The 18189-nt window shown below is 47.0% G+C and overlaps 1 protein-coding gene across 1 annotated transcript in view; it reads right to left on the bottom strand.

Moving 5' to 3' along the window:
- Positions 1–1978, bottom strand: part of meak7 (MTOR associated protein, eak-7 homolog) — a 55322-nt gene extending 53344 nt beyond the window's left edge. Inside the window, exon 1 of the mRNA XM_038808438.1 lies at positions 1760–1978. The gene's annotated coding sequence lies outside the window, so the exon portion shown is untranslated. The remainder of the gene's footprint in view (positions 1–1759) is intronic.
- Between the last annotated feature and the right edge of the window lie 16211 nt (positions 1979–18189).

The following is an 18189-nucleotide window of genomic DNA, read 5'->3' as shown; positions in this document are numbered from 1 at the left end:
CTCTTTTGTAAACCATGGTTCCCTCACTCGACCATTTCCTCCCTGCCTGACAGGGATATACATATCAAGGACATGCAGTATTTGCTCCTTGAACAAGCTCCACATCTCAATTGTGCCTATCCCTGACAGTTCCTGTTCACATCTTATGCTCCCCAATTCTTGCCTAATCGCATCGTAATTGCCCTTCCCCCAGTTATAAACCTTGCCCTGCGTATGTTCCTATCCCTCTCCATTACTACAGTGCAAGTCACCAAACTGTGGTCACTATCTCCAAAGTGCTCCCCCACAACCAAATCTAACACTTGGCCCGGTTCATTACCCAGTACCAAATCCAATATGGCCCCACCTCTTCTCAGTCTGTCCACATATTGTGTGAGGAAACCCTCCTGCACACACTGGATAAAAACAGCCCCACCCAAACTATTCAAATTATAGTGCTTCCCATCAATATTTGGAAAGTTAAAATTACCCATGACAACTACCCTGTGACTACCACACCTATCCAAATTCTGCATTGCAATCTTTTCCTTCACATCTCTGTTACTGTTTGGTGGTCTATAGAAAACTCCTTACAAAGTGACCGCTCCTTTCCTATTTCTAACTTCAGCCCACACTACCTCAGTAGACAGATCCTCCTCAAAACTGCCTTTCTGCAGCCATTATGCTGTCCTTTATTAACAATGCTACTCCTCCACCTCTTTTACCACCTTCCCTAATCTTACTGAAACATCTAAACCCCAGAACCTCCAACAACTATTCCTGTCCCTGTTCTATCCGCGTCTCCGTAATGGCCACAACATTGCAGTCCCAGGTACCAATCCATACTTCAAGCTCACCAACCTTATTTCTGATGCTCCTCGCATTGAAGTAGACACACTTCAAACCACCTTCATGCCTGCAGGTCCACTCTTGTGACCTTGGTACCTTCCTCAGTACTGCACTACCCTCAACTTCCTTAACTCCAGCAATGCTATCTCCTGGACTACAAATCAGTTTCCCATCACCCTGCCAAATTAGTTTACCCCCCCCCCCCCCCCCCCAGAGATGTAGCAAATTTCCCTCCCAGAATATTGGTGCCCCTCTGGTTTAGGTGTAACCTGTCCTGTCTGTACAGGTCCCACCTTCCCCAGAATGTGCTCCAGTTATCCAAGTAACTGAAACCCTCCCTCCTACACATCCCTGTAGCCACGTGGTTAACTGCACTCTCTCCCTGTTCACCTCGCTATCACATGGCACTGGCAGCAAACCAGAGATGACAACACGGTCTGTCCTGGCTCTCAGCTTCCACCCTAGCTCCCTGAATTCCTGTTTTGCATCCCCACCCGTTTTCCTACCTATGTCGTTGGTACCGATGTGTACCACGACTTGTGGCTGCTCCCCCTCCCCCTTAAGGATCCTGAAAACATAGTACTTGGCAAGGCTATGCAGGAATCTAAGTAGCTGAGTGGTTTAAATTTATGATGTTACTGATTCTCAAGCCAAGGCAGAACACAGGACTGACAAGGTGAAAGGGACTTGGTGGCAATTTAGAAAATGGTTAGTAGGTCATTTTGGGTGTACTCATAAACAGCCAGAGGGTGGAAGACTGGATATATGACTGATATAATAAGCAAGTAAACAGTTCTGTGGAAACCTGATAAGAAGTGGTGTTTACTGAAAAATAAATGCACTGCAGTCAATGGCACTTGCCACACATGAGCTCCTTCCTTGGAATAATAAACCCTTCTTATTCAGTCAGCTATGCGGAAATCATACTTACGGAGCTGGTGCTTTGAGATGAATGACGTTTCTCAAACAAGAGGCATGTCAGTCTGCAGGAGGTGGAGGCGGGAAGGAGTCATTTCTAAAGTAACCATCCTGGTACAAAGTGCGATGAGATAGAACCAAACCGACTGTAGTGTTTACCGAAGCACAGTTAAAAAGCAGCCAAACCTAAAATGTAGCGGAAGGTGAAGAGATTGACAACAGCGAGAGCAAATCCAACCCTAAGAAAGTGACATCTATTTTTAAAGCGGCGACTATTCGCCAGTAAGCCTTCAGGGGGCGGGCAGTTCCGTTCAGCTGTTGTCCTTGCCCAAGGCTGCCGTGTTGGTGGTTTAAACATTCATTAAACAAGACAATACTACATCTGTTCCAGCACACACCAGCCCATTAAACCAACAAGTACTACATTTTCACAAAGATACCTGGCATCGTGCATGATGATCTCATCATTGCAGCAGTTTGGGATATTGTTCACTGAATTCTGTCTGTGTAAAAGGGTTAATGTTCAAACTAACACGGGAGACTTTTTTAAAAACCCGTGACATTCACGTTGTAATATAGCAATGCCATGTACAAGTGGCACTGTGTAATGGTGGCCAATTTGCACAATGTAACCTGGTCTTTAATGTTCAGAAAATAGCCAGTTTCTGAGCAAGGTTACTTGGTGGAACCAGACTGGGATTGTTTTTTTACAGTTTGAGTACTACTCTGTTTATGCTGCCTGGTTCTCACCTGATTTTAACTTTCTTGTTCAACACACAGTATGCATGTTTGCTATAACCGTGCACAGCGTTTCTCCCAAAAGTTGACAGGGGAGTGAGATTCTCCTAATATCTATACTAGAGCCAGCCAACTCTTTTTTAAAAAGGTGATCAGGAGTACCTTTTCAAACTGGTTTTCATTGTATTTACACTTCAGGCACTTGAAGTGGTGTGTGTGGTGAATGTATAAGTACTATTAATTCGCCAGTATACTGTGTTGCATTAAACCATGCTATTAACCCTGTGGGCTCCATCTATGGGCCACTGTGTGGCTTCACCCACGGGGGAGATGTGGAGCATGTACGGGCTCCGCCCATTGCTCCGCCCCTTATAGGAAGTATAAGAGCAGCAGACCTGCGGGACCGCCTTCAGTATTGTACCGGTTGCAGGCAGGCAAAGTTGTAAGCTGATTAAAACCACTGTTTACTTCGACTCGAGTCTCCGAGTGAATTGATGGTCGCATCAATTTAATCAGCTTAGAGAACTACTATGGAGTCAGCCCTCAAACCTGACAGACTGGAACTCGATCCACAGGCCGCGGAGGCGAAAGAAAGTTTTCACATTGGCTTCGGTGTTTCAAGGCCTACCTGGCTGCGTCGTCAACATCATCCGTCACGGACGAACAGAAATTGAGTCTTCTCCACGCACGGGTGAGCCATCGCACTTCTGCCCAACTCGACGAAGCCACCTCCTATACTGAGCCCTCGCGATACTCGAACGCATCTACCTGCGGCCTGTGAATGAAGTCTACGCACAACAAATCTTTACTACTCACCGCCAGCGCCCTGGGGAGTCGCTAGACGACTATCTGCGCGACCTCAAAGCCCTCGCGCGCGACTGTAACTACCAGGCCGTTACAGCCACTCAGCACATGGAACTCGCCGTCTGAGACGTTTATGTTGTAGGGATCTGATCGAACTATGTGAGGCTGCGCCTGCTTGAAAAAGTGTCCCAGGACCTGGAGGACACGGTAAAACTGGCAACCTTGTTGGAGGTCGCTTTTCAGAGTCTCACTGCGTTCCCAGCCGATCACGCGACTCCCTCGTGGGCCCCGACCAGAGACTACCCCTGGCCTGCGCCACACGGCCGCCCGCCCACCACGGGGGGCTACCTTGCCATTTTTGCGGCCAGCCCTAACACCCCCGGCAACAATACCCGGCCCGCAACGCGAACTGCAGCAGCTGCGGGCGAAAAGGACTCTTCTCAAAGGTCTGCCTGGCCAAGCCTAAATACTCAAACTCGAACGCACAAACTCGATTCACCAACTCTCAGGCCCGCAGACCCCGTAATGTGGCAGCGTGTCTGCCGGCCCCGACTCCGCACAACACGTACGACTCACGGGGGCCGCCATCTTGGCCATCCTCCCCGACGCGGCCAGCCACGTGCGATCCATGGGGGCCACCATCCTGGGCACCATCTCCCTCGCCGCCCACCACGTGCGATCAACAGTGGCCGCCATCTTGGCCATCACCCGCTATGCCGCTCGACGCATACAACCTGCATGGACAGTCATCGCGGGGCTGCCCCAGCACCGCCGACCACGCCGCCGACTACCCTCAACTCAGTGCAGTCACCTTGGACCAGTCAAGACCCAAGCACCTCAAGAGCTCCATGATGGCCGTCCGGGTTAACGGATAGGAGAAACCTTGCCTATTCAACTCCAGGAGCACCGAGAACATTGTTCACCCGGATCTGGTAAGGACCTGTTCGCTCCTGATATTCCCGACACAACAAATAATCTCCCTCACCTCTGGGTCGCACTCAGTACAAATCCAAGGGTGCACTACTGCAACCTTAACGATACAGGGCGCCGAGTATACTAATTTTCAATTGTACATGCTCCCACTCCTCTGCGCCACTTTCCTCTTAGGACTCGATTTTCAGTGCAATCTCAGGAGCCTAACTCTTAGTTTTGGCGGACCCCTGCCCCCGCTCACTATATGCAGCCTCACAACCCTAAAAATCGGCCCCCCTCCCCTCTTCGCTAACCTCACCGCAGACTGCAAGCCAGTAGCCACTCGAAGCAGGAGGTATAGTCTGCAGGACAGGGCATTTATTAGGTCCGAGGTCCAGTGTCTCTTGCGGGAAGGAGTCCTAGAAGCCAGCAATAGCCCCTGGAGAGCTCAGGTGATGGTCGTCAAGACCGGGGAAAAGTTCCGGATGGTGGTTGATTACAGCCAGACCATTAACCGGTTTACGCACCTTGATGCGTACCCCCTTCCCCAGATTGCAGACATGGTGAATCAGATCGCAAACTACCACGTGTTCTCCATGATGGATCTGAAGTCTGCATACCACCAGCTCCTAATCTGCCCGGAAGACTGCCATTACACGGCGTTCGAGGCAGACGGCCGACTCTTTCATTTCCTCCGGGTCTCCTTTGACGTCACGAACGGGGTTTCGGTGTTCCAACGAGCGATGGATCGAATGGTGGACCAGTACGGGCTGCGGGCCACGTTTCCGTACTTGGACAACGTCACCATCTGCGGCCATGATCAGCAGGACCACGACGCCAACCCCCATTGATTTCTCGAAACCGCCCAAAAACTTAACCTTACTTACAACAAGGAGAAATGCGTTTTCCGCACTACCAGGCTAGCCATCCTCGGCCACGTCATGGAAAACGGGGTCCTAGGGCCCGACCCTGACCGTATGCACCCCCTCCTACAACTCCCTCTCCCTCATTGTCCCAAGGCCCTCAAGAGGTGCCTTGGATTTTTTTCCTATTACGCCTAGTGGGTCCCCCAGTATGTGGACAAAGCCCGCCCACTATTTAAAGCCACCCTTTTCCCACTGTCAGCCGAGGCTCGCCAGGCCTTCAACTGCATCAAGGCGGACATCGCCAAAGCCACCATGTGTGCGGTGGACGAGTCTGTCCCCTTCCAGGTCGATAGCGACGCTTCAGAGGTCGCTCTCGCAGCCACACTGAACCAAGCAGGCAGGCCGGTAGCGTTTTTTTCATGCACCCTCTCCACCTCTGAACTTCGACACTCCTCGGTCAAAAAGGAAGCTCAAGCCATCATGGAAGCCGTGCGGCACTGGAGGCATTACCTTGCTGGTAGGAGGTTTACCCTCATCACCGACCAAAGATCGGTTGCCTTAATATTTGATCATTCGCAGCGGGGCAAGATCAAAAATGATAAGATCATGAGGTGGAGGATTGAACTCTCCAGCTATAATTACAATATAGTATATCATCCTGGGAAGCTCAACAAGCCTCCAGATGCCCTGTCCCGTGGCACATGCGCTGGCGCGCAAGACTACCGACTGCAGGCTATCCACGATGACCACTGCCACCCAGGGGTCACCCGGCTCGCCCATTACATCAAGGCCCGCAACCTGCCCTTCTCCACCGAGGAGGTCAAAGCTGTAACCAGGAATTGCCAAATCTGTGTGGAGTGTAAACCGCACTTCTAACGACCAGGTAAGACCCACCTGGTAAAGGCATCCCGGCCCTTTGAACGCCTCAGTATTGATTTCAAAAGGCCCCTCCCCATAAATAATCGCAATACCTATTTTCTTAACATTATAGACGGGTTCTCCCGTTTCCCATTTGCCATCCCATGCCCCGACATGACCATCCCCACCATTATCAGAGCCCTACACAGCGTCTTCACTCTGTTTGGTTTCCCCAATTATGTCCACAGTGACAGGGGCTCGTCCTTCATGAGCGACGAACTGCGTCAGTACCTGCTCAGTAAGGGCATCGCCTCGAGCACGACTACCAGTTACAACCCCAGGGGAAACGGGCAGGTGGAGAGGGAGAACGTGACGGTCTGGAAGACCGTCCTTCTGACCCTGCGTTCCAGGCATTTCCCGGTTTCCCACTGGAAGGAGGTCCTCCCCGATGCGCTCCACGCTATTAGGACCCTCCTTTGCACGGCCACAAACCTGACTCCTCATGACCGCTTGTTTATCTTCTCTAGAGGAACTACCACAGGGGCCTCGCTTCCACTCTGGCTGAGGACACAGGCCCTGTCCTCCTTCAAAAACATGTTCGGACCCATAAGACCGATCCCCTGGTAGAGAGGGTCCAGCTCCTGCACTCAAACCCACATTATGCATATGTCGAACACCCCAATGGCCGGCAGGATACCATCTCCCTCCGAGACCTGGCGCCCCCAGGCCCCTCCACCACACCCACTAATGTACCCCCCACACTATACCTCGCCCAACCCTCCGTGTCCTGCGCCCCCGCACCTATTTGGTTTCCGCGCTCCCTTCCACCCGGCACACCAGTCCACAGGAACGAAGCTCCGGAAGAACCACCCCCGGAGTCCACCACCGTGCCCGCACCAGACCCACTTCCACAGCCACCCGAAACGGCTGCGACACCAGTGCTTCGTCGGTCGCAACGTATGATCCAGGCGCCGGACCGACTGAATGTGTGAACCCGTCACCCCCGCCGGACTTAATTTGTTTTACAGGGGGTGAATGTGGTGAATGTATAAGTACTATTAATTCGCCAGTATACTGTGTTGCATTATGCCATGCCATTAACCCTGTGGGCTCCATCTATGGGCCACTGTGTGGTTTCACCCACAGGGGGAGATGTGGAGCATGTATGGCTCCGCCCATTGCTCCGCCCCTTATAGAAAGTATAAGAGCAGCAGACCTGCGGGACCGCCTTCAGTATTGCACCGGTCGCAGGCAGGCAAAGTTGTAAGCTGATTAAAACCACTGTTTACTTCTACTCGAGTCTCCGAGTGAATTGATGGTCGCATCAGTGCGAAGCTGCCATCTCCAAAGATTTGGCATGGTAGCACAGTGGGTAGCACTGTTGCTTCACAGCTCGAGGGTCCCAGTTCAATTCCCGGCTTAGGTCACTCTCTGTGTGGAGTCCACACGTTCTTCCTGTGTCTGCGTGGGTTTCTTCCGGGTGCTCCGGTTTCCTCCCACAAGTCCCGAAAGACGTACTGTTGGGTGAGTTGGATATTCTGAATTCTCCCTTCGTGTACCCGAACAGGCACTGGAATGTGGCGATTAGGGGCTTTTCACAGTAACTTCATTGGAGTGTTAATGTAAGCCAACTTGTGACAATAAGGTTTATTATTAAAGATTCTAACTCTGCGTCCCTTTAAAATTGGCCTTCACCCTGACTCCGACAACAGTTTAATATCGGTGTGCGGCCAAATTCAAAAGTCCGTTCTTGAATATTGATGTATTACCTATAAATATCCACAAATGGCTGGGAACTAATGTGTTATGTGTAAAAGTCCCAGTTGGGGCACATTTCCCAGCTGCATTCAAGACTGAAGCGATGTGTGCATAACCAGTAAAACCTGATTGTTCTCATTGATCAGGCAGCATGGCAAAATTGAAGAGATGCTGATCTTTACAAACTTAAGTGGAGTACTACCAACACCTAGGAACCAAAAGACAACCAGAACACACAGAATCTTTTTCTAAACTGATGGTCAAAATATATTATGGCGATGTTCCCAAGTTTCTGTCAAAATAAAATTGTGGCTTAATAATTCCAGTGCCCTGCACGCACTTCCAATTTCTTCCAACTATGATATGCACTACGCATCAGGTGTACAGAAAAACTTAGCACTCCATAATTTGTGGAGCCAATGCTTCATTTGCTGTCCTGATAGCGACACTAAAGATTCTATTGTTACTCCATAATATAGTAAAATGGATTAATTTTAGCTGTGTGATATGCTAATGAGAGAATGTCATGAAATCCATTGATCTTTGGGTCCCTGTGTGCTAAATTAATAGTCTGTAGAGATTGTAACATTTAAGGTACAGGATGTTCCAATGCTTGTTATTGCTTTCCGCCGAGTAACCAGGGTGGGACCCTCTGGGAGTGTTTTGATAGATTATCAGATCAGTTCAAGTGTCAGTGAGCCACTCTTCTTGAGGCAGTCAGTTTAAGGCAGTTTTTCAGCCAACAAGTATCACAAAGGCATAGGGGACAGAAACATGTCGCAGTTAAGTCAAGTTAAAGAGATCCGGGCAGCAGACTTAAAATAAAGAGGGTCTTTGGGGCAAAGGTGCCTTTATGAAACAGTCGTGTTCCGCTTGGCATAGCCATGGACCTGAAAATGTGCTTGTGTATTCAGTATTCTTGGGAATCCAGGGAGAAGGAATCTCGGAAGATGAGATTAAGACCTTGTGAGGTGGGTCATTGTTCAAGCTATTACGATCCCAGACCAAATCCCAACAGTTGCTCGGATATCGGACAGAAACACCAATCTTTTACTTCATTTGTAAAACTGTGAGGAAACTGTGAGGTAAGCGGAATCACTCCGGGAGTGATTCCACTTACAAATAAGAATATGTTACGTTAAAACAAACTTTATTGCTAACACAGGATAAAAATAACTTTAACATCGTACAAGAAAATAGCTCACATTACCCATTTAACAATGCTGAACAATGTCAATGAAACACTGCGCGGGATTATCAATTTGGCAAACTATCGGCTGAATTCTCTGCCGTCGGCATTCCCCGTTTTGCTGGCAGCCTAGGGTGTTTTCCGATGGCATGGGGCTGCCCCACAATACCAGCTGGCGATATGGAGAATCCCGACGGCGGGACAGAGAGACCCGCCCACTGTTCTCTCGCCACAGGAGAATTGCTATTGATTTGCATAAATTTGGAAGAAATTCCATATCCCTTGTCATGAAAATTGACACATGGCGAGGAATGCGACGGATTCCTGAGGGAATCCAGCTATCAGATAGCCATTTCGAATGGGCAGCCCGATAGAGAAGTCCCATGGCCGACAACCCCCCCCCCCCCCCCCCCCACCCCACCCCAAATCGGTTAAGGGGGTCCTTGGGGGAGGGGTCTCCATATTAAGATGCTCCCTGGAGGGATCCCTATTAAGGGGATCACTCGGGGGGTTCTCCAGTTTTGGGGGTCTTGTGGAGGGGTTCGTGAGGAGGTCTGGTAGAGGGGGAGTGGGCAGGTATTACATCGTGGGCGCAGAGGGTAGACCTCGGATGGACTTTGGGGGCAATCCCTTAAAGAGTTATCCCTTGGCCCACTGGGAGGTCCATCATGTCAGGTCATGTTTGAATTCCTGCCCACATGTTTCCCGGCCCAGGAGGGCCAGAGATTAGGGTGGTGGGCCCGCTAAATAGACTCAAATAGGTCATTAAGACCCATTTGCATTCATTTACATCCTCCCGTTGGTGCACGAGAGTGAAACCCGATCCCGCCGGCAGCAGGAGGTCGGAGCATCACGTTTGAATTGGCGCTCGCTGATGCCCAGTGCTGATCCTGATTTTACAATTCTCCGCCCCATTGGGAAACATGTTTTGGGCGTCCTGGGGCGAAGAACTCATCACTAACTCCTAACTGCTATCTTTTATCTCCACTCAATCAAAATCCATCTCAGGGCAAAATCCACTCTGAAATGGTTAGCCAACCCAGCAATATTTGCTGTAAAGAGATGTCTTGCGTAAACTGTTTTGGGAGAGAGATCCTTCAGGAACCAGCTTCCAGATTTGTGCCTGTGTCAAACTACTGTTTAACCTGCCAGCCTTTTCAGAAAATGCCCAGGGTTCTGTTCCTAGGGAAAATCTTTTTAACTAAATTGCTTTGAGAAAAACTGCTAGTCTGTTCCCAGATAGATCAAAACTGAACTCCAAACTAGAACTCAACACCTAATTGCTACAACTCCTGGCTCCTCCCATTAACTATATAATCTTACAAAAGTCAAGCACAATGTTTCTAATTATCTACTCCCCAGGGAACCTTCACCATATAAACAAAATTCCATTAGCCCAACGTTTATGATGTTTTAATTATCCCTTGTAGCCAAAGAGCCTGCTTGCCTTGGAAAGCGGGATTTTTTTAAAAATCACTGCAGCAGTCATACACACACTAACTCAGGCTTTTGACCCTTGCTACTTACTAAACCAAATACATATAATACAATATATATCTGAAATTCCTACATCCATCACAAAGCCATCTGAGTGAGAGTGACTTTTGGAGAGTATTCCAAAAAGAGATCTTCAAACGTAGAGATTAGAAACCATTGTGAGAAAGACAAGGTTTCAGTGAGATTGGTTAATTCACCATTGGACTAATGACAGTGATTTGTTGAGAAATCCATGGAATCTGTGTTGGTTGCATCTGTAATTTACTTTGTAGTGTGGTGTGTCCCAGCACAGCTGTCTGTTTATTCACATATACCTCATGCCCTAAATGTTAGAATATAAGATACATATTGTAAATTGCTTCATCTTTCTGAGCTTGTATAGAAAGTTTGCATTTGTTTGTTCAAATTCGATGGAATCATGTGGCTTTACTTCCAAAGCAGGTGTCATGAATCTCAACCTTCATCTACTTGATACAAAATGTTATTGGTTCCGAGCTGGATCTTCCCTGCATCCCGGGGTCTGGTCAAGGATTGTTACGGACAGTATACAATGTCACAGGATGGAATGCGACATGTGAAGATCTTGCTCTCTCTTAAGCAAGATATTTATTGTACAATTGTACAACCTCATGGTGATATGTAGCTCACAGTAAGATGTGTTCCAATAAAGTCATTGCAAGGTTAGGAGAATGATACAAAGATCAGATAAATTTAGTAACATTAAAGAGATTGGCTAGATATCACTATGTAGGCTGAAATATTAGTTCCAGCAACAAAATTCACTTCAGGACAATTTTTAAAAGTGGAATAATTATTTCCTTCAAATGTTCTGCAGGCTTCAGGTGTCTTACATTATCAAAAAATAGTATGATTATGTCAAATGACTCGATAATTTAGTTACTTAGTGCACCCAGCAGTGAGCATCAACCAATCAGAGATTCTGATAACCCCAGTTAGATATTGTTCCTTCTGTTTCTCCACCTCCCAACCTCCTTCTTAAAATCTATCTCCTTGACAAAGCTTTTAGTTACCCTTTGTTGTCTGTAAAACCTCAGACACTTCGACCAGTTTATTACTCAACCAGGTGTCTTTTGTTGCAAGTTAAGCAAAGTGCAAATACAAGTGAATGAACAAACACATTTATTTATCAAAAAGTAAAAACATTTAACCTTCTTAAATTGCTCCAAAACAATACTAAATGATCCCAAGGTTCTTAATACTTAATACCCGAACCGATGGACACAGTCGAGCTGTAGGTCTGATTCTCTGAGTCTCGATTCCACAGGGCCTTCATTCACGAAGGTGGGTCTTCCACACTACTTCCTTTCGGCTCTTGTCGGACGTCCAATCGTTTCTGCTGCAATCTGTGAGTCTTCGCTGAGGAGGGTCCTGGTGGTCGCTCTTTATCCCCGTATTCGCACCCTTACAGAAAGATTTCTGGTGCTCAGCCAATGAGGTCTCGGGGCTGGGGTCACAATACCCAATGGTGTTGCCAATTGAAACTCTGCAGGACACCAGGAACTCAACCCAGGGGTCTATTCCTAGGGGTATTGTTCGCACGTAACCTTACTCCATATATGGTAACTGGGTGCCAGAAAGTCTAGCTTTATCTTGGCAATCCCAAAACGATCAATCCATATGAATAGGACCGATTATCTCCTGATGGGTGATTGACAGGGCAGGTCCAGACATGTCCTGACAGTTTGTTTGTGTTCAGTGTATTCGAACTTGACCAGGTTCGAATTTCCATTAGGCCTGCTCTAGTTCTTTTAATAAGGACACGGGGAGTCCATACTGAGTAGAATAAAGAAACAAAGTTTTATTTACAACACAATATGTACACAGCCCAGTAGAATGCTACCGGGTTCCTCACAGGTTAGTGTCTTACTGCCCGACCATTTATGCAGAGGTTCCCGCCCTTAGCGGAGGAGCTTGTACTCCGCAAGGACCACGGGGAAGATCATCATTCCTACCTCCCAGGCCCCGTGTGGGCTATAACAGTTCTGACTGTAATTTGATTTAAAATGTCCAATTAATTTAAAGTGTCCGATTTTATTGGGCCTAAAATACAGGCTGCTGTCCATTTTATTACACCTTTCAAAGAAAACTCCGTCTTCGACCTGGCATCCATTTTCTTTGTCATACACCTCTGTGAAAGATCCTTAGGCATTCTTCTACATTTAAGGCGTGCTGAAACTGCGAGTTGTTACTTCTCTCACAGTACTCTCAAGAACCACATACATTAACTTGACAAAAACCTGACTTTCTACCTGATCTGAGCCATTGATAGTCTGTAAGTCAATGCTACCAGGTACAGCCAGTGACAAGCATTGACTTCCCTTCTGATTTTTTTTTCTCTCCTGTCTCTGTGTAAATATTTTTCACAAAACAGATACAATTGAGTAATCTGAAAGGCATATTTTGTCTCAAGCTACAATAAAAACACCAACATTCGCCCCACCATGACAAGACCACCCATGGAGCAAGGGCTTTCTGTTACGACCACAACAGCTTATTCATATTGCACCTTTAATATAGCAAAACCACATAACAAAGACACACACCAATAACTCATTGTGTGATGAACGTTCAACTTTAACTTGGTCTGCCCTTGCTTTAATGTTGCAACTTGGTTTGAAGTATTGTTCCTTTTCTGTATTTAACTCATTATATATCTTAATAAGGTAACTTGCGAGGCTAAAAATGTACACATTATTTCCTGATATCTTGGTCCTCTGTTGCGAGAGCCAAATTATGCCTCCTTTGATTACTGCCTGCAGAGTTTGAATGTATCCCTAGCTTCTCAAGGTCAGAATTGGATACAGCACCTAAGATGGGGTCTGACCATTGTACTATGCTGTTTACACTATAGAGTTTGTATGTGACATCCTCAGACTGGATATTAAACTGTTTATACTCTGGGGCAGTGTTTTTCAAACTTTTTTTCCTGGGACCAACTTTTACCAACCGGCCGACCTTTGTGGCCCACGCTGGCTGACCTTCGTGGCCCACGCCGGCTGACCTTTGTGGCCCACGCCGGCTGGCCTTCGTGGCCCACGCCGGCTGGCCTTCGCGACCACCATTTTCACATCCCTTTAAGGTGACAGGTGAGCCTGCTTGGTCCTCACAATCTCACCTGCTTTGTCATTCAATGTTACATTTCTGCTGAGGACTTCAGCTGATGATTTTATTTCTCACTGCATCCTTTGTCGTTGAACTCACAATGCTTAGTCTTCAAATGCCTTTGAAGTTTTGAGGGTTTAAATTTTCATTTTCCAGGACATCCCTGCATACAACACACATGGGGCGGGATTCTCCGCCAGTGTGATTTTCCGTTTTGCCATTGCTTGGGGGTTTCCCGACGGCATGGGGCTGTCCCACAATAGGAAACCCCATTGACGGACCAGAGTAATGGAAAATCCCGCCGGTGGGTCAGGACAGAAATGTGGCGTGGTGGGGCGCATAATCCAGCCCATGGGCTTTACATCCTGATTTGCATTGGCACAATTAACAAAGCCATACCTCAAGAAATCATCTTTACATGCTTTGTTCCTAATTTCAGTTTTATCTTTGTTTAAAATGATCTATCTTCGGTTCTTCACAGTCCTGTGCCTTGCTTACTCGCAGCTAGAAATTGGAGGAATTGCGCCTCCCTGATTTCATGCCAAAAGCATGGATGTACAGTCCCTGTGACATCTGTGTACATGCCGGATGCAACACGTTTGATCAGCCATGGTTGAATCAGCCATGGTTGAATGGCGGAGCAGATTCGATGCGCCGAGTGGCCTAATGCTGCTCCTATGTCTTATGGTCTTAAATCTGGTGGTCAGGTACGTGATGAATATAGGACAGATTATGATGCTGCCAGAGGTGGATTTAGAAAACTGGTCCAGATGCAGAGTCCCTGAACCAAGACAGAAATTCTAGACTTTCACTGACAGTACTTTTGTCATAATGAACCTTTACAGAAAACCTGAAAACGTTCAACTCAATTAACTCTTTTTAACAGTTTCAAAAAAGAAGTGCCCAGTTTCTGAGGTGCAGTCGCTGTGTCCAATTCTGGTTCCTTCTAAAGCTGTAATTCCTAATAAAAACGGAATAAAAACCTGAAAAAAAAGAGAATAATGGCTACGACCGGCTTTTAAATTGAACAATGGAATCTTCTGGCCAGAAGCGATTCAATCATCCTACCGTGTTCCACTGATAAATCTCTTGCACTTTTCAGCATCACTCTGCGTGTAATATTCGACAAAACAGAATCCGCATGAGGTTTTCTTGATTTTGACCAAGCCCATGATGATTCGCTTAACATCACTGCCTTTTGAGAAGAGTTCATGGACCTGTTCCTCGGTAGTGTAAAACGGCAGATTCCCAGAATAGAGACTGCAGCTGTATCTCAGTAATTTGTCCTGCTCATACCGGCATCACCAAAAGTGCTGGTCTTTTCGGCGGCAGGGTAGCACAGTGGTTAGCACTGTTGCTTCACATCGCCAGGGTCCCAGGTTCGATTCCCGGCTTGGGTCACTGTCTGTGCAGAGTCTGCACGTTCTTTCCGTGTCTGTGTGGGTTTCCTCCGGGTGCTCCGGTTTCCTCCCACAAGTCCCGAAAGACGTGCTTGTTAGGTGAATTGGACATTCTGAATTCTCCCTCTGTGTACCTGAACAGGTGGCGGAACATGGCGACTAGGGGATTCTCACAGTAACTTCATTGCAGTGTTAATGTAAGCTTACCTGTGACAATGAAGATTATTCAAACAAACCATTGTTTGCAGCAAATTACCCAGCCTTCAGAACAGCGACCACGACACGACACAACCCTGCCAGGGTAATCTCTGCAAGACATGCCAGATCATCGACATGGATACCACCTTTACACGTGGAAACAACATCCACCAGGTACGTGGCACATACTCGTGCGACTCGACCAATGTAGTCTACCTCATACGCTGCAGGAAAGGATGTCCTGAAGCGTGGTACATTGGCGAGACCATGCAGACACTGCGACAACGAATGAACGGGCATCGTGCAACAATCACCAGGCAGGAATGTTCCCTTCCAGTTGGGGAACACTTCAGCAGTCAAGGGCATTCAGCCTCTGATTTCCGGGTAAGCGTTCTCCAAGGCAGTCTTCAGGACACGCGACAACGCAGAATTGCCGAGCAAAAACGTAGAGCTAAGTTCCGCACGCATGAGTGCGGCCTCAACCGGGATCTTGGATTCATGTCGCATTACGTCCACCCCCCACCATCTGGCCTGGACTTGCAAAATCCTACCAACTGTTCTGGCTTGAGACAATTCACACCTCTTTAACCTGGGGTTACCCCTCTCTCTGGATCTGTAATGATTTGATTACCCGCAAATGCTCGCATTCCAAACATTGTCCAGCATCTCTGACTTTGTCTATATAAATGTTTCTGGAACATACCTCTCCATTCACCTGAGGAAGGAGCAGTGCTCCGAAAGCTCGTGTTTGAAACAAACCTGTTGGACTTTAACCTGGTGTTGTAAGACTTCTTACTGTCCTCACCCCAGTCCAACGCCGGCATCTCCGCATCAAGATTATTATTGTTATTATTGGCTCAGCTCCACGTGTCACTGTTGAGGGCATTCAACACCACAAACATAGAGCGAGAGAGGAGAGCCTCAGTGTTCAGCAACTGAGCAACAGAATTATCTGCATGTGACTGAAAACTGGTCTCTCGCGGTCAGCGGTCTCAACTTAAAATCCGGTCTCAGCCATTGGGCGCTTCTCCAGCGGTCACGAACCCCGCGACCGAATGCTCCGCGACCCTCCTGACACCCGCCCGTGACCCATGTTTGAAAATCTCTGCTCTCTCCTTTAGCATTCGACATGAATTGTTGATAATGTTCCCTGAAAGAATCGGACATGTTGAAATTAATTGGCAGCATCGTGGATATGAATTTACATTGCACAGTGTGTTCGTGCGGAAAAATAAACTTGACCAGCGATTCATTGTTTGATTTTATTTTTGGCATTTGCTCATCTCAAGCTTACAAAGTTCTCTTTGCAAAATAACGATAAGCTAAATGGACCTACGGCATGTTCTTTCAAACCATCCTTTGGATCTGGCGTCAGGTTTAATAATTAGTTTACTGAGGCTTGAAATGAGCGATCTCGGAGATACTGCTGTCAGCTGAAATTTGAGAGGTTGAAGTCAATAATTTAAATAAATAATGGTGCTCTAGCAGGACAGTAATTTTCAACAAGGCACGCTTAAGTGACCCTGAGGGACTGGTAGAAGGGACGCGTTTTTTCAATGTGCTCTTAATGATTTGTTTCATGTGTTATAGAAGTCACAAACTTCGTAGGGACACGTTTTAACTCCGGGTCAGCAAGCCACAACATATGCTTATTGAACAATGTTGAGATATTCTAATTAGATGGTAGTTTACTGCATTAAATGTGGTTATGTGGAAAACCTGGACATTAAGTGAACATTGTCATAATATCCTCATGTATATAATGAGGTGCAGACAGGAAGCGATTGACACACAGGGTGACCAGTAAGCACACAACACAGTTCAGCCAATCACCAGACAGGACACTACCACAATAAAGCCAGAGGGCACCAGGTTTCCAGTTCTCTCTGGACCCAGCCACTGAGACAGTCAGAGTCCACGACCTAGGAAGTGCAAACACCATGCGGTAGCTAGTAAGTCTGGTCAGGCTACTACTAGGTCTCCAGTCAGTTCAGTATAGTGTCGACCCCCAGCTGAATATGTTTATCAGTTCTATCGTAGAATAAAAGTGTTGGATCTTCTCCAGTGTTAGACGTCTGTTTCTATCTTCCCTGCATTGAGTGCAGTCCACATCGAACCAACCTGCCTAACACATCAAACATTATGGGTTGTCTTACCGTACTCATAAACCCAAACATGATCAACATATGAGCAAACAATATGCACTGAATTCCTCCCTCTAAACACACCTACATACAATGTTGCTGAAAAAGATTTAGAATGAATGGAATGGTCGGATTAAGTTTTCCACCAATCTCTCATAGACTGAATTTATGATTTTAGTTTAAATTGTTAACAAATATGGGCTTTTCCCACAGTGAGGGATGACAATTAGAGGGACATCCAATCCTTGGCAACCTAAATTGCATTGCTTAGTCAAATATATGATTATAGAATCACATTGCCAGAAAATCCACGGGGTGAAACTCTGGTCTCTCTGGAGAGGCGCATGTTGGTCGTGGAGAGGGACGATGAGAGGTAATGATGGAGTAATATGGGGAATATAGAGAACTAAAACAAAATGAAACATGATAGAATTTTTCGACAGATGGAGAAGTTTCCTCAAAGTCCGCAGTAGCCTTGACAGAAGATTGACCGAAACCCCAGAGAAATGTCAACGGCACTCGAATTTGGCTTGCGGTTTTTGGAGAAAGCACATTCGATTGTCCAATGTACGACCTTTACATTTTAGAAAACAACAACTTCTAATAAAATGGTGCATTTAATATAATTAAATGCCCGAAGACAAAGGAGACATGAGGCCGAAGGCTTATCCAAAAGTTAAGTTTTAAGGTGCATTTTAAAAGAGGACAGTAGGTAGAGAGACGGCGAGGCTGACAGAGAGAACTTCAGAGCGTATTGTCCAGACAGCTGAAGCCATGGCCACCGATGGTGCAACAATTAAAATGGAGGCTGCTGACAAAGTCAGAGTTAAAGGAGCACAGATATGTGTGGAGCTAGAGAGATTACTGAAAAAGGGAGGGTCCAGGGCATGGATGGATTTGAAAGCAAGGGTGAGATATTTTAAAATTGAGGTGTTGCTTAACCAAAGGTCAGCTTA

The sequence above is a fragment of the Scyliorhinus canicula genome, chromosome 9 (assembly GCF_902713615.1).
Source record: "Scyliorhinus canicula chromosome 9, sScyCan1.1, whole genome shotgun sequence".
Lineage (NCBI taxonomy): Eukaryota > Metazoa > Chordata > Chondrichthyes > Carcharhiniformes > Scyliorhinidae > Scyliorhinus > Scyliorhinus canicula.
Note: the sequence above shows the minus strand (reverse complement) of the source record. Positions and strands in the feature narration are given on the sequence as shown.